The sequence below is a fragment of the Mustelus asterias genome, chromosome 3 (assembly GCF_964213995.1).
Source record: "Mustelus asterias chromosome 3, sMusAst1.hap1.1, whole genome shotgun sequence".
In the NCBI taxonomy this organism is placed as follows: Eukaryota; Metazoa; Chordata; class Chondrichthyes; order Carcharhiniformes; family Triakidae; genus Mustelus; species Mustelus asterias.
Genome location: NC_135803.1, coordinates 126,512,604 through 126,528,951, shown reverse-complemented (window position 1 = coordinate 126,528,951; position 16,348 = coordinate 126,512,604).

Sequence of the window (16,348 nt, the reverse complement as noted above, 5' to 3'; positions counted from 1 at the left end):
GTTTCGAGGACTACCTGGCAGCCTCGGTAGCTATCACTACAGACAGTGATAAACTCCAGGTCCTCCACGCAAGGGTAAGCGACACGATTTATCTCGCCATTCGTGCAGCTCCCACTTACCCGGGTGCCGTCGAGCTCCTAAAAAAAGATACACGAAGCCACCCAACGAGATACATGCTCGTTACCTCCTCGCTACACGACGTCGGCAGTCGGGCGAAACCATGGAGGACTACGCCAATGAGCTCCTGCAGCTTGCCAGGGGCTGCGATTGTAAAGACGTATCAGCCGAACAATATATGTACGACCTCGCCCGAGACGCGTTCGTAGCAGGGGTAGGGTCCTCGTACATCAGGCTTAAATTGCTGGAAAAGGGGAAACTCGACTTGACCCAAGCAATGGAGATGGCCGTGATGCTGGAAGCGGCGTCGAAGAGCTTGGCGCTGTACCCCGAGGACCACGTGCAGTCAACATGGCTGGAGCAAGCTCAGCTCCCTCCTCGCCCCGCTAACCCGCGCTCCCAGATCGATCCGACGACGGCGGCAGCTCCAGGTGGCCAGCGATGCTATTTTTGTGGTGGGGCCAAGCATCCACGGCAACAGTGTCCGGCAAGAACGGCAATCTGCAGCCAGTGCGGTAAAAAAGGCCACTACGGCAAAGTCTGCAGGTCCAAGCCTAAAAACGGCAGTGCAGCTTGTAACCCTCCAGAACGGAGACAATCTCCTTCGGCGTCGCAGTACCCATGAGGTCCGACCACGTGCGATCCCAGGACGGCGCCATCGTGGCTGACGGAGGAGGAGGAAGACCACCAGGAGTCACTGCGCTTGGCGCCCTCGCCCACGTGCGATTCATGGGGGCGGCCATCATGGTCCACGACGACTAGGAGTGACCAGCAGGGGTCCTCAGCATCCACATCGGCAGCATGCAGTGACGCCCAGGGGCCAACGGTGGCGTCGATCTCCCTGGACCAGACCAGGCACTACAGACTTGAAAATTCCATGATGGATATAAAGGTTAGTGGTCGAACTGTGAATTGTCTGTTTGACAGTGGGAGCACCGAAAGTTTCATACACCCTGAAACTGCTAAAAGGTGTGGACTCCGGGTTCTCCCTGCCAAGCAGACAATTTCCATGGCATCACGGTCCCGGTCTGTACCGATCCAAGGACGATGTATGGTAACTCTTGAGGTACAGGGCACAATTTACGAGCAATACAGGCTCCTTGTGTTACCTCACCTTTGCGCGCCAATTCTCCTCGGACTAAACTTTATGGTCCACATGAAGAGTGTGATCCTACAGTACGGTGGGCCACTCCCTTCACTGGCAGTAGGGAATCAGCCGCAGCCTCCAAATTGCCCAAAGCGCCCCGCATGCAATCTATCCACCCTGAAAATCACTACACCATCCCTTTTTAAAAATCTGGTACCTGGCTGCAAGCCCATCGCTACTAAAAGTAGGCATTACAGCGCTGAGGACCGGATCTTTATTAGATCTGAGGTTCAGCGGCTCCTCAAGGAAGGGATCATACAGGCCAGTGCTAGTCCGTGGAGAGCGCAGGTCGTGGTAGTCAAAAGCGGGAACAAACCTCGGATGGTCATCGACTATAGTCAGACCATTAATCGTTATACGCAGCTGGATGCGTATCCTCTCCCGCGCATTTCTGATATGGTCAATCAGATTGCGCAGTACCGAGTGTTTTCTACCATAGACCTTAAGTCCGCCTACCATCAACTCCCCATCCGCCCAGAGGACCGACAATATACGGCTTTTGAGGCGGATGGTCGTCTATACCAATTCCTCAGGGTTCCATTTGGTGTCACCAATGGGGTCTCGGTCTTCCAGCGTGCTATGGACCGAATGGTGGACCAGAACGGGTTGCGGGCTACCTTCCCGTACCTGGATAACGTCACCATCTGCGGCCATGACCAGCAGGACCACGACACGAATCTCCAACACTTTCTGCGCACTGCATCTCGCCTGAATCTGACCTATAACAGGGAGAAGTGCGTATTCCGTACGCGTAGGTTAGCCATCCTCGGATACGTGGTGGAAAACGGGGTCATTGGCCCTGATCCAGACCATATGCGCCCACTTACTGAACTTCCCTTGCCCGCTAGCACGAAAGCACTGAGGAGATGCCTCGGGTTCTTTTCGTATTATGCACAGTGGGTCCCCAACTACGTGGACAAAGCTCGTCCGCTCATTAAGTCCACGACCTTCCCACTTACGCCGGAGGCCCAATTGGCCTTCAAGGCTTTGAAAAGCGACATCTCGAAAGCTACGATGCACGCGGTGGATGAATCCATCCCTTTCCAGGTGGAGAGTGATGCATCTGATTTCGCCCTAGCCGCCACACTAAACCAGGCAGGCAGGCCCGTCGCGTTCTTTTCCCGCACCCTTCAAGGCCCCGAAATTCGGCACTCAGCGGTGGAAAAGGAGGCTCAGGCCATTGTGGAGGCAGTCAGACACTGGCGCCATTACCTGGCAGGGAAGCGGTTCACCCTGATCACGGATCAACGATCCGTGGCGTTTATGTTCAGCAACACGCAGAGGGGCAAGATCAAGAACGATAAGATCTTGCGGTGGAGAATTGAGCTCTCCACCTATAATTACGATATTATGTATCGTCCAGGGAAGCTCAATGAGCCCTCGGATGCCCTCTCGCGCGGAACATGCGCCATCATGCAGGAGGACCGCTTGAAGGCTCTCCACAATGATCTGTGTCATCCTGGAGTCACCAGACTCTACCACTTCGTCAAAGCCCGCAACCTGCCCTACTCGGTGGAGGATGTCAGGTCAGTGACGAGAAGCTGTCGGATTTGCGCAGAATGCAAACCACACTTTTATCGACCAGACCGGGCACAATTGGTCAAGGCCACTCGCCCTTTTGAGAGGCTGAGTGTGGATTTTAAGGGCCCCCTTCCCTCAACGGACCGGAATGTCTATTTCCTCAACATAATAGACGAGTATTCCCGGTTTCCGTTTGTTGTCCCCTGTGCGGACACGTCGACTGCCACCGTCATCAAGGCATTCAGTGAGCTTTTTACCCTGTTCGGGTACCCCTGCTACATTCATAGCGACAGGGGCTTGTCGTTCATGAGCAACGACTTGAGGCAATTCCTGCTCTCATTCGGGATTGCCTCTAGTAGAACCACGAGCTACAACCCTAGGGGTAACGGACAGGTGGAAAGGGAGAATGCTACAGTCTGGAAGGCTGTCCTACTGGCACTGAAATCCAGGGGCCTTCCAGTCTCCCGTTGGCAGGAGGTCCTTCCAAATGCGCTCCATTCTATCCGCTCCCTCCTGTGTACGGCAACCAATACTACTCCCCACGACAGGATGTTCTCATTCCCTCGGAAGTCGTCCTCGGGAACCTCATTGCCAGCCTGGTTGACGTACCCAGGACCCGTCCTTCTGCGGCGACATGTGAGGGCTCGCAGGTCCGACCCCTTGGTCGAACCGGTCCAACTCCTCCACGCCAACCCTCAGTATGCCTATGTGGCATATCCTGACGGGCGAGAGGACACTGTCTCCATTAGAGACCTGGCGCCCGCAGGGGACGTAGCAACTCCTGTCGCTCCTATTCCCCCAGTCACGAATCCACTACTCCTCATTGCTTCCCCAGACGTGGTGCGGTCAGCACCGGGACCAGTGCATAACACTTTTACTCCCATGTACAGCTTGCCTGAGACTCGGAGATCGGTGCCACCATCATCACCACCACCACCACCACCAAAGGTTCCAGGATCCCCTGCACCATCGCCTCACCAGGGCCAGCCGGCCCGGGAGTCCTTGAGGGGACAGCCAGACGTTGTTTTGGAAAGAACGCCACCGCAAGCACCTGCTCCGGTTTCGCAACCGGTGTTGAGGAGATCACAGCGTCGGTGCGGTCCTCCAGACCGTCTGGACTTGTGAATTCTGTTTATATGACCTGTTTTTTTCTTGCACCCCGCCACCTTTTGTTCTTAAAGGAGGGGTGAATGTGGTGAACCATCGTTGGTTCACCACTGGGGGTTGTTATTATGTTACTGTTGGGCTAGGGTGTTGTTACTGTGGGGGTTGTACAATGTTGTTGGGTTAGGGTGTTTACCTGTTATAAGAGTTATCATGGCACATTCCAGTGGGGTCCCGCCTCCGGTGACGAGGTATAAGACCCCCTGCTCCGGCAGGACCCCTTCAGTCTGAACTGGTGTATTCGTGTTAGTAGTTCCATTGTTACACAATAAAAGCCTTCAATATCGAAGCCTTGGTTCCACGTGCTTAATTGTCGCGCATCAAACCCATGCACATGTATGCTGCATGCATGTATTGAAAGCGGTGTTAACATATGAAAGGTATGACGTGATAGAGCAGACCATTGACAAGCTGAAATAATTCTCCTGTTGTCTGGACTGCTCTGGAACACATGGCAGAGCAGGTGCATGGTGGTCTGCCACATAATGCACAAGCTTGGCATCAACACGTGCTGCCAGCTATATGAAGGGCAGCAGCATGAGGAGGAGCAGGCAACAATAAACAGTTCCCTTCAACTCAGGCTGTGCGTAAGCTGCTAGTCTGACTGTGATACCAGTAACTGCAATGCTAATCCCCATTCAGTAACCATCCCACACCTTAGCTTCCCTTTGTCACTGACCATCACAGCCTCTGCTAGGCCGCAGTGTTCATTTTAATCCGCACACTTCCAGCCATTCAGACCCCAGGCTTGTGTGCTGTTTGTTACAATGATCTAATTGTTCATGTCTGAAACATTTCCAGTAGCTGCTCTGACGTACAATTCGGAGACAGCTTCAAATTTAAAAAGCATCGCGTTTGAAACTCAGTCCAGCTTACAAAAGTGAATGAATCACCATGGTGAGTTTCTGCTAGCTGTTCCTGTTTGTAACCCTTCAAGGAGGCTGATAAAATGAAGCTTTCTTTAAGCACAAGTGCAAGAATTGACATGTTTTGAAAGCTTCTAGTTCTTTCTTAATGTACTACTGCTGTCTTTGTTCCAGTCACGACTCAAATCATTGCAGCAATTCCCCACCCTCACCTTGATTCCCACTGAATGTAACTTTCCACGGTCACACGGATGTCACACTGGGTCAAATGTTGCCTTGTTATCAAGGGCACTCCCTCTCACCTCACCATTGGAATTCAACTCGTGTCCATATTTGGATCATATTTGTAATGAGTGTGGAGCCAAGTGGTTATAGAGTCATAAAGGTTTACAGCACGGAAACAGGTCCTTCAGCCCAACTTGTCCATGCCACCCTTTTTTTTAAAACACCGAAGCTAGTCCTAATTGCCCGCATTTGGCCCATATCCCTCTATACCCATCTTACCCATGTAACTGTCTAAATGCTTTTTAAAAGATAAAATTGTACCCGCCTCTACTACTACCTCTGGCAGCTTGTTGCAGACACTCACCACCCTCTGTGAAAAAATTGCCCCTCTGGACACTTTTGTATCTCTGCCCTCTCACCTTAAACCTGTGCCCTCTAGTTTTAGACTCCCCCACCTTTGGGAAAAGATATTGACTATCTAGCTGATCTGTGCCCCTCATTATTTTATAGACCCCTATAAGATCACCCCTCAGCTTTCTGCGCTCCAGGGAAAAAAGTCCCAGTCTATCCAGCCTCTCCTTATAACTCAAACCATCAAGTCCCGGTAGCATCCTTGTAAATCTTTTCTGCACTCTTTCTAGTTTAATAATATCCTTTCTATAATAGGGTGACCAGAATTGCACACAGTATTCCAAGTGTGGCCTTACCAATGTCTTGTACAACTTCAACAAGACGCCCCAACTCCTATATTCAATGTTCTGACCAATGAAACCAAGCATGCTGAATGCCTTCTTCACCACTCTGCCCACCTGTGACTCCACTTTCAAGGAGCTATGAACACGTACCCCTAGATCTCTTTGTTTTGTAACTCTCCCCAACACCCTACCATTAACTGAGTAATTCTCACCCTGGTTCAATCTACCAAAATACATCACCTCTCATTTGTCTAAATTAAAATCCATCTGCCATTCATCAGTCCACTGGCCTAATTGATCAAGATCCCGTTGCAATCCGAGATAACTTTCTTCACTGTCCACTATGCCACCAATCTTGGTGTCATCTGCAAATTTACTAACCTGCCTCCGATATTCTCATCCAAATCATTAATATAAATGACAAATAACAGTGGATTCAGCACTGATCCCTGAGGCACACCACTGGTCACAGGCCTCCAGTTTGAAAAACAACCCTCTACAACCACCCTCTGGCTTCTGTCATCAAGCCAATTTTGTATCCATTTAGCTACCTCACCCTGGATACCATGAGATTTAACCTTATGCAACAACCTACCATGCGGTAAATTGTCAAAGACCTTGCTAAAGTCCATGTAGACAACATCAACTGCACTGCCCTTATCTACCTTCTTGGTTACCCCTTCAAAAACCTCAATCAAATTTGTGAGACATGATTTTCCACTCACAAAGGCATGCTGACTGTCCCTAATCCGTCCTTGCGTCTTTAAATGCCTGTAGATCCTGTCTCTCTAAATACCTTCCAACAACTTACCCACCATAGATGTGAGGCTCACTGGCCTATAGTTCCCAGGCTTTTCTCTGCAGCCCTTTTTAAACAAAGGCACAACATTTTCCACCCTCCAATCTTCAGGCACCTCACCTATGACTATCGATGATTTAAATATCTCTGCTAGGGGACCTGCAATTTTCTCCCTAGCCTCCCCCAATGTTCTGGGATATACTTCATCAGGTCCTGGGGATTTATCCACCTTGATGCACTTTAAGACTTCCAGCACCACCTCCTCTGTAATATGTACACTCCTCAAGACATCAGTATTTATTTCCCCAAGTTCCCTAACTTCCATGCTTTTCTCAACAGCAAATACTGATGAGAAATATTTATTTAGGATTTCACCCATCTCTTGTGGATCCGCACATAGATGACCTTGTTAATCCTTAAGAGGCCCTACTCTGTCCTGTTACTCTTTTGCCCTTTATGTATTTGTAGAAGCTCTTTGGATTCTCCTTTGCCTTAACTGCCAAAACAATCTCGTGTCCCCTTTTTGCCCTCCTGATTTCTCTCTTAACTCTACTCCTACACACCCTATACGCCAAGGGATTCACTTGATCCCAGCTGCCTATTCATGTCATATGCCTCCTTCTACTTCTTGACCAGGGCCTCAATATCCCTAGTCATCCAGGGTTTCCTACTTCTGCCAGCTTTGCCCTTTACTCTAAGAGGAATGTGCATACCCTGAACCCTGGTTAACACACTTTTGAAAGCCTCCCACTTACTAGACCCATCCCTTTGCCTTCCCACAGACTCCCCCAATTAACTTTTGAAAGTTCCTGTCTGATACCATCAAAATTGGCCTTGCCCCAATTTAGAATTTTAACTTTTGGGCCAGACCTATCATTCTCCATAGCTATCTTAAAACTAATAGAATTATGGTCGAGCAGAACCCAAACTAATTATCAATGAGCTGGTTATTGCTGAATAAATGTTACTTATTAGCACTGTCAACGGCCCCTTCCTTACTTTGGTAAAGATTGAGGCTGGACTGATGAGTCCCATTCCGTTTCTCGTCAATGATAACCATCAGGATGTTGTTAATGGGAGATTCAGCAATGGTAATGCCATTGATTGTCAAGGGTCAAAGGTTAGGTCCTCACTTGTTTGTGTTGGTCATTGCCTGGCATTTGTGTGGCATGAATGTTACTTGCCACTTGTCAGCCCAAGCCTGGGTGATGTCCTGATCTTGCTGCATTTGGACATGGGTTGCTTCAGAGGAGTAGTGGATGGTGCTGAACATTGTGCAATCATCAGCGAACATCCCCACTTCTGATCTTACAATGGAAGGAAGGTCATTGATGAAGCAGCTGAAGAGGGTTGGGGCCAGGACTCTACACTGAGGAACTCCTGCAGTGATGTCCTGGAACTGAGACGATTGACCTCCAATCACCATAACCATCTTCCTTTGTGCCAGCTATGACTCCAACCAGCAGAAAGTTTGTCCCCCTGACTCCCATTGACTCCAGTTTTGCTAAGGCTCCTTGATGCCATATTCGGTCAAATGCTGCCTTGATGCCAAGGACAGTCACTCTCACCTCTGGAATTCAGCTCTTTTCTCCATGTTTGAACCAAGGTTGTAATGAGGTCTGGAGCTGAGTAACCCTGGTAGAGGCCAAACTTAGTGTCTGTGAGTAGGCTATTGCTGAATGATTGCTATGGTGATATCACTATTGATGACCCTTTCCATCACTTTGCTGATGATCGAGACTGGACTGATGGGGTGCTAATTGGCTGGATTGGATTTGTCCTGCAATTTTCCACATTGCCAGGTAGATGCCACTGTTGTAGCTCCAAAAGCCCTTTCATCGGATAAGAGGGTTACAACCTGAAACATTAACTGTGTTTCTCTCTCTATAGATGCTATCAGACTTGCTGGGTATTTTCAATGTTTATTTCTTTCTACATAAATTGGCTTCAAGAGAATTCTTGGCAATCTCAGAACAGTTTCTAATTTAATTTACTCTAAGGGGCTTTTCCTTTTGCCTGCATCAGTTTTGACATTGTTTTACACGGGGTAGCCTAGAGTTTCCGCTAATTTGACTAAAAGCAGTAAAGCAGTGCAAAAGATCAGGTTCAAACATAAATCAAGTTTAAGAAACATTACGCCGGACACCTATCCCAATCCAGGAAACCAGCCAGCTCTCCAAGTTGAATTAATCTTAGAAATCTTAGAAACCCTACAGCACAGAAAGAGGCCATTCGGCCCATCGAGTCTGCACCGACCACAATCCCACCCAGGCCCTACCCCCATATCCCTACATATTTACCCACTAATCCCTCTAACCTACGCATCCCAGGACACTAAGGGCAATTTTAGCATGGCCAATCAACCTAACCCGCACATCTTTGGACTGTGGGCGGAAACCGGAGCACCCGGAGGAAACCCACGCAGACACAAGGAGAATGTGCAAATTCCACACAGACAGTGACCCAAGCCGGGAATCGAACCCAGGTCCCTGGAGCTGTGAAGCAGCAGTGCTAACCACTAATCACCATGACGACTTTCTGAAAATTACACATGTCTGTGGACTTCAAGGAGACTTAAAATAATTTATTTCTGTTTGGCACAAGGGCATTAGTAGACATCTTTTAAAAGCTTTGAGTTTTTTTTCCCTTTACTAAGACGACTGTTTGCCATTGCAATAATTTTTTTATTGTTACTTGGAGCCAATTTCAGTTTATAAAATCAGGTATATGCAGGTGGTGGCTGGTACTGATTAAAGATGCATAATTTGGTGACAAATGCATTTTCAGCAATATTGATACAAATGCATTAAGTTATTAATCTGAAATATATTGAAGAATATTTTAAAAACACATTTTAAAACAAGTTATGTTCTAAAATACTGCCTGATTGTGTTAGCTTGTGATACGCAGATAAATTTGAACAGGAATGTAAGCAAAAAGTTCACTTTAGAAAACATAGTGCAATTTACACCTGGATTGAAAATTACACCCAAAGTGCAAACCTTGTTAGCTTCCTGAAACCATTCGAGTGCCCTGTGATTCTTCAATAACTGCAGCTAATGTGGCAATGAAGCTCCACCCTGGCATAGAATCGTTAATAGATAATGACCCAGATCTTCTGATATCTGGATAGTCATAGACTCAAGATGTGCTCCCGAACCTCTGAGGAAGTTTCAACTCCCTGTCTCCATGGGAATTGCCCAGGAAGCTTGAACTTCCGACGGACAATTCACCTGTTCCCCAGGACCCTCCAAAACATCTCCAACTCTGAGTTAGAATCTGAGAATTTGGATGTTTTCAATTAACTGACCTGAATAGTTAACAATATGTCAGACTGAAACATCTTTACACTTGGGTAATTATACAACTGACTTCCCATCACTCACAGTCCACCTGCCTCATCCCATCCCGATTCCTACTCAACCTTTTTCACCCCCCAACTACTGTGCCCTCTGACTACCCTCCCCCTCCCCCAGCTATATCCCTGGTGCCCTGAGACTACCCGACTTACCCCATGACTTCCCTCACCCCTGACTCAACTAGCCCTGCCTCAAACTGACTAGCCCTCACCACCGACTACTCCCCCAACCAATTATATTCTGACGCACCCAACCACTCACCCACCTACTTACCTCAACCACCTGCCAACCCTACCACCTGCCAGTCTACCTCCTGCAACCTTACCCCATCACCCAGCCTCCACCCTACCCATTTACCTCACCCACCTACCCATTTAGCCACGTACGCACTCACCCTGTCATGACTCACTGAAAAGCTTTGGGACCTTTAAACACTTACCAGAAAATGGCAACTAGTACTGTAAAAAGGGGGCGTGGTTTCTGGGCTGCTTACCCTGTGCATTCCTGTGGTGAACCATCGTTGGTTCCCACTGGATAGTGCTGAGCCAGGGGCTGGCCAGGACTACAAGGATGTACATATGTTACTGTTGGATTGTGCTATTGTTGCTGTTGGGTTAGGGTGGGGTTGTTACACCTGTGTATGTTACTGTTGTGGTACATCCCAGTCGGGCTCCGCCTCCTGGGAGAGGTATAAGAGTCCCTGCTCTGGCCGGGACCCCTTCAGTCTGGGATAGTGTACATGAGTTCTGATAGCTTCATTAATAGTAAATAAAAGCCTTCATTTACTGAGCTTCGAGCCTCGTGTCTAAATTGATGTGCATCAATTTTATTTACTATTATTAAACTCTCGACGGAGACAAAAAAAGAAGAGAGAGCATGGAGCAAATTCTCAAGCCAGAATGTCTGACGCTAGATCCACGTGCGGTGGGCGCTTCTAAGACCTTCGACCACTGGCTGAAGTGCTTCGAAGACTACCTGGCAGCCTCCGCAGCAGTCACTACAGATGATGACAGACTCCGGGTCCTCCATGCGAGGGTAAGCAACACAGTCTACCTCGCGATCCGTGCGGCCACTAATTACCCTAAGGCCCTCGAGCTTCTAAAGAAGCGCTATACAAAACCACCTAACGAGATACACGCTCGTTACCTCCTAGCCACACGACGACGGCAGTCGGGCGAAACGATGGAGGACTATGCCAATGAGCTCTTACAGCTAGCCAGGGGTTGTGACTGCAAAGCTGTGTCGGCTGAGCAGAGCATGTACGACCTCGCCCGAGATGCGTTTGTGGCCGGGGTCGGATCATCATACATCCGTCTCAAACTGTTGGAAAAGGGTAATCTTAATCTTACCCAGGCCATCGAATTAGCAGAAATGCTCGAGTCGGCTTCAAAGAGCTTAGTCTTATATCCAGAGGACCACGTGGAGACAACGTGGCAGGAGCAGTCGCAAATCCCTCCTCGCCCCTCGGGTTCGAAATGCTGTGTAATGGCATGCTCCCATTCGGGCCAGATGACGGCTGCAGCCCCATGCGGCCCGCGGTGCTATTTCTGTGGAGGAGCAAAACATACCCGACAGAAGTGTCCCGCTAAAGCGGTATTGTGCACCGCATGCGGTAAAAAAGGGCATTATGCAAAGGTGTGCCGATCAAAACCCAGGAACGGCAGTGCGGCCTGCGATTCTTCGGAGCTTGGATCATCATCATCGTCGAAGTCGTCGCGGGGTTCGTCCACGTGCGAGTCCAGGAGGACGCCATTACGGTCGACGGAGTCGGAGGAGTATGACCACCAGGGGTCGCTGAGTTTGGCGCCCTCACCCACGTGCGATTCATGGGGGCAGCCATGTTGGTCGACACTGACCACGAACGACCAGTAGGGGTCCTCCGCATCGATTTCAGCTGCCTGCAGTGGCGTTCATGAAACAACGGTGGCGTCGATCATCCTGGACCAGGCCAAGCCTCATAGACTCGATCGTTCAATGATGGATATCCAGGTAAACAATCATGTGCTGTATTGTCTGTTTGACAGCGGAGCACTGAGAGCTTTATCCACCCAGACACTGTGAAGATGTGTGGATTCCAGATTCAACCTGCCAAGACAATCTCTATGGCATCAAGGTCCCGGTCTGTTGCCGTGCTAGGGAGTTGCGTGGTAACCTTGAAAGTACAAGGCACAGTTTACGAGCGCTTCAAGCTCCTTGTGTTGCCGTATCTTTGCGCGCCACTACTTCTCGGACTAAACTTCATGGTCCACTTGAGGAGTGTAATCCTACAGTACGGTGGGCCACTCCCTTCGCTGGCAGTGGGAGAACAGCTGCAGTCTCCAAATTGCCCAACGTGCCCCGCCTGCAACCTCTCTACGTTAAAGATCACCACACCCTCCTTATTTCAGAATCTGGTACCAGGCTGCAAGCCCATCGCTACTAAAAGTAGGCGTTACAGCACTGAGGATCGGATCTTCATTAGATCTGAGGTTCAGCGGCTCCTCAAAGAAGGGATCATACAACCCAGTGTTAGTCCGTGGAGAGCACAGGTTGTGGTGGTCAAGAGCGGGAACAAACCCCGGATGGTCATTGACTACAGTCAGACCATTAACCGATATACGCAGCTGGATGCGTATCCTCTCCCGCGCATATCTGATATGGTCAATCAGATTGCGCAGTACCGGGTGTTCTCCACCATAGACCTCAAGTCCGCCTACCACCAACTCCCCATTCGCCCAGAGGACCGACAATACACGGCTTTTGAGGCGGATGGTCGCTTGTATCATTTTCTTAGGGTTCCCTTTGGTGTCACCAATGGGGTCTCGGTCTTCCAGCGTGCTATGGACCGAATGGTGGACCAGAACAGGCTGCGGGCTACCTTCCCGTACCTGGATAATGTTACCATCTGCGGCCATGACCAGCAGGACCATGACACAAACCTCCAGAACTTCTTACGCACTGCATCTCGCCTGAACTTGACCTACAACAGGGAGAAGTGTGTGTTCCGTACGCGCCGTTTAGCCATCCTGGGATACGTGGTGGAAAACGGGGTCATTGGCCCTGATCCAGACCGTATGCGCCCCCTTGCTGAACTTCCCTTGCCCGCTAGTGCAAAAGCACTGAGACGATGCCTAGGCTTCTTCTCATATTATGCGCAGTGGGTTCCCAACTACGCGGACAAAGCCCATCCGCTTATTAAGTCCACGACTTTTCCCCTAACGCCAGAGGCCCAATTGGCCTTCAAGAAATTGAAAGACGACATCGCGAAAGCTACGATGCATGCGGTAGACGAATCCATCCCCTTTCAGGTGGAAAGCGATGCATCTGATTTTGCCCTGGCCGCCACACTTAACCAGGCGGGCAGGCCCGTCGCATTTTTTTCCCGCACCCTCCAAGGCCCCGAAATTCGGCATTCAGCGGTGGAAAAGGAGGCCCAGGCCATTGTGGAGGCCGTCAGACACTGGCGCCATTACTTGGCGGGAAAACGGTTCACCCTGATCACAGACCAGCGGTCCGTGGCGTTCATGTTTAACAACACGCAGAGGGGCAAGATCAAGAATGACAAGATCTTGCGGTGGAGAATTGAACTCTCCACCTATAACTACGATATCATGTATCGTCCAGGGAAACTCAATGAGCCCTCGGATGCCCTCTCGCGTGGAACATGCGCTAGTATTCAGGAGGATCGTTTGAACGCCCTCCATAATGACCTGTGCCATCCTGGGGTCACTCGGCTCTACCACTTTGTAAAAGCCCGCAACCTGCCTTACTCGGTGGAGGACGTCAGGTCGGTAACAAGGAGCTGTCGGATTTGCGCGGAATGCAAACCGCACTTTTACTGACCTGACCGGGCACATTTGGTCAAGGCCACTCGTCCCTTCGAGAGACTGAGTGTGGATTTTAAGGGCCCCCTTCCCTCAACAGATCGGAACGTGTACTTTCTAAACATCATCGATGAGTTCTCCCGGTTCCCTTTTGTTGTTCCCTGCTCGGATACATCCGCTGCCACGGTGATCAAGGCATTCCGTGATCTTTTTACCCTGTTCGGGTACCCCAGCTACATCCATAGCGACAGGGGCTCGTCGTTCATGAGCGATGACTTGAGGCAATTCCTGCTCTCATACGGGATTGCCTCTAGTAGGACCACGAGTTACAACCCTAGGGGTAATGGACAGGTGGAACGAGAGAATGCTACAGTCTGGAAGGCTGTCTTACTGGCGTTGAAATCCAAAGGTCTTCCAGTCTCCCGTTGGCAGGAGGTCCTCCCTGATGCGCTTCACTCTATTCGCTCCCTCCTGTGTACGGCAACCAATGCTACTCCCCACGAGAGGATGTTCTCATTCCCTCGGAAGTCTTCCTCAGGGATATCTTTACCGTCTTGGTTGACGTACCCAGGACCCGTCCTCCTGCGGCGACATGTAAGGGCCCGCAAGTCCGACCCCTTGGTCGAACAGGTCCATCTCCTCCACGCCAACCCTCAGTATGCCTATGTGGCATACCCTGACGGGCGAGAGGACACGGTCTCGATCCGAGATCTGGCGCCAGCAGGGGACGTAGCAACCCCTGTCGCTCCCATACCCCCAGTAACAAACACATTATCTCTCATTTCTTCCCCGGACACGGCGCGGGCAGCATCGGGACCATTGCTTAACAATTTTACTCCCATGCACAGCTTGCCTGAGCCCAGAAGATGGTCGCCACCGCAGGGCGTGTCAGGATCCCCTGCACTACCGTCTCCTCAGGGTCAACCGGCCTGTGAGTCCGTGGAAGAACAGCTGGATGCCGTTTTGGGGAGAACGCCACCGCAAGTGCCTACTCCGGTGTCACCGCCGGTATTGAGGAGGTCACAACGTCTGAGCTTATAGACTGCTGACATTTTATTCTGTTTTTGTACCCCGCCGGCCTTTGTTTTCAAAGGAGGGGTGAATGTGGTGAACCATCGTTGGTTCCCACTGGATAGTGCTGAGCCAGGGGCTGGCCAGGACTACAAGGATGTACATATGTTACTGTTGGATTGTGCTATTGTTGCTGTTGGGTTAGGGTGGGGTTGTTACACCTGTGTTTGTTACTGTTGTGGCACATCCCAGTCGGGCTCCGCCTCCTGGGAGAGGTATAAGAGTCCCTGCTCTGGCCGGGACCCCTTCAGTCTGGGATAGTGTACATGAGTTCTGATAGCTTCATTAATAGTAAATAAAAGCCTTCATTTACTGAGCTTCGAGCCTCATGTCTAAATTGATGTGCATCAATTCCTACGCTGAGGGAATTCACTGACATCGTGGATTGGAAGCTTGTCAAGAAAGATCGTATCCAGGTAGGTGGGTAACATTTACACAATGGACCCAACATCTGTTTCAGGTGTGGGCACTGCCCAACATTGTCTGGCCTTTGTGGTGAGTAGCCCACATAATGAGTGTGCACTTCTTGCCCACCATAACAGAGGTTGAGGAGGACATTTAATACCTAAATCATGCACCTTGTGACACCCAATATTAAAAGCCAACACTTACCAATAACAAGACACATCCTGGTGTTGAACTGACCAAACATTGTGTAAAACCTATTCAGCTGCCCCTGTTTCAACAATGCATATTGGCATCCTTACTTTCATTATGTAAATATTGACTATTTTCCAACCAACAAAAGACTGAAGCAGAACCAGATAATTATTAACCATTTTGTGGCTTTCAGTACATTCTGGAACAATGAAGGAGCTCCTTCTAAAATTTTCCTTCAGAAAATCATATCTCAATTTGGGTACAAGCAATCCAGGGATGTAATGGTTATATTTCATCTGAGGTCAAGATGACACAGTCAGGAACCGTGACATGACAAGAGTGGACTCGAGCTAGAAATCAAGAAAACCCCCCAAATAGCCAATGACACCTTCCCTTTTAATTCTGCTTTTTATATCCAACTCGGGAGAAAAAGGAACGATAATACTCAGAAAATATAGTAGGATTAGATCAACAGAATACATGATGAGCATTTTTATTGCTGGAGCATCCTCATTAACACCTGTCAAAATCTGAAGCAAGATGATATGTTTTTCTCTGCATTCATTTTAATCAGAACACTCAGCCGTTCAAATTATACACCAATGTGCTCCTTGTTAACATGATCTGAACTTTCATGTCTGAGCCTTTCATGTAGCTTCTCTAATGTATAGTTCAATGGCAGAGGGCACAGATCCATTTTTGTAGTATCATAGAATCCCTACAGTGCAGAAGGAGGCCATTTGGCCCATTGAGTCTGCACCGACCACAGTCCCATCCAGGCCCTATTCCCGTAACCCTACGTATTTATTCTGCTAATTCCCCTCACGCTAAGGGACAATTTGCATGGCCAATCAACCTAACCCGGCATCTTTGGAGTATGGGAGGAAACTGGAGCATCCAGAGGAAACCCACGCAGATACGGGGAGAACCGGGAACAGAGTAGGATGAAAAAAGCTGGCATTCTTGTTACAGACTTTAAAT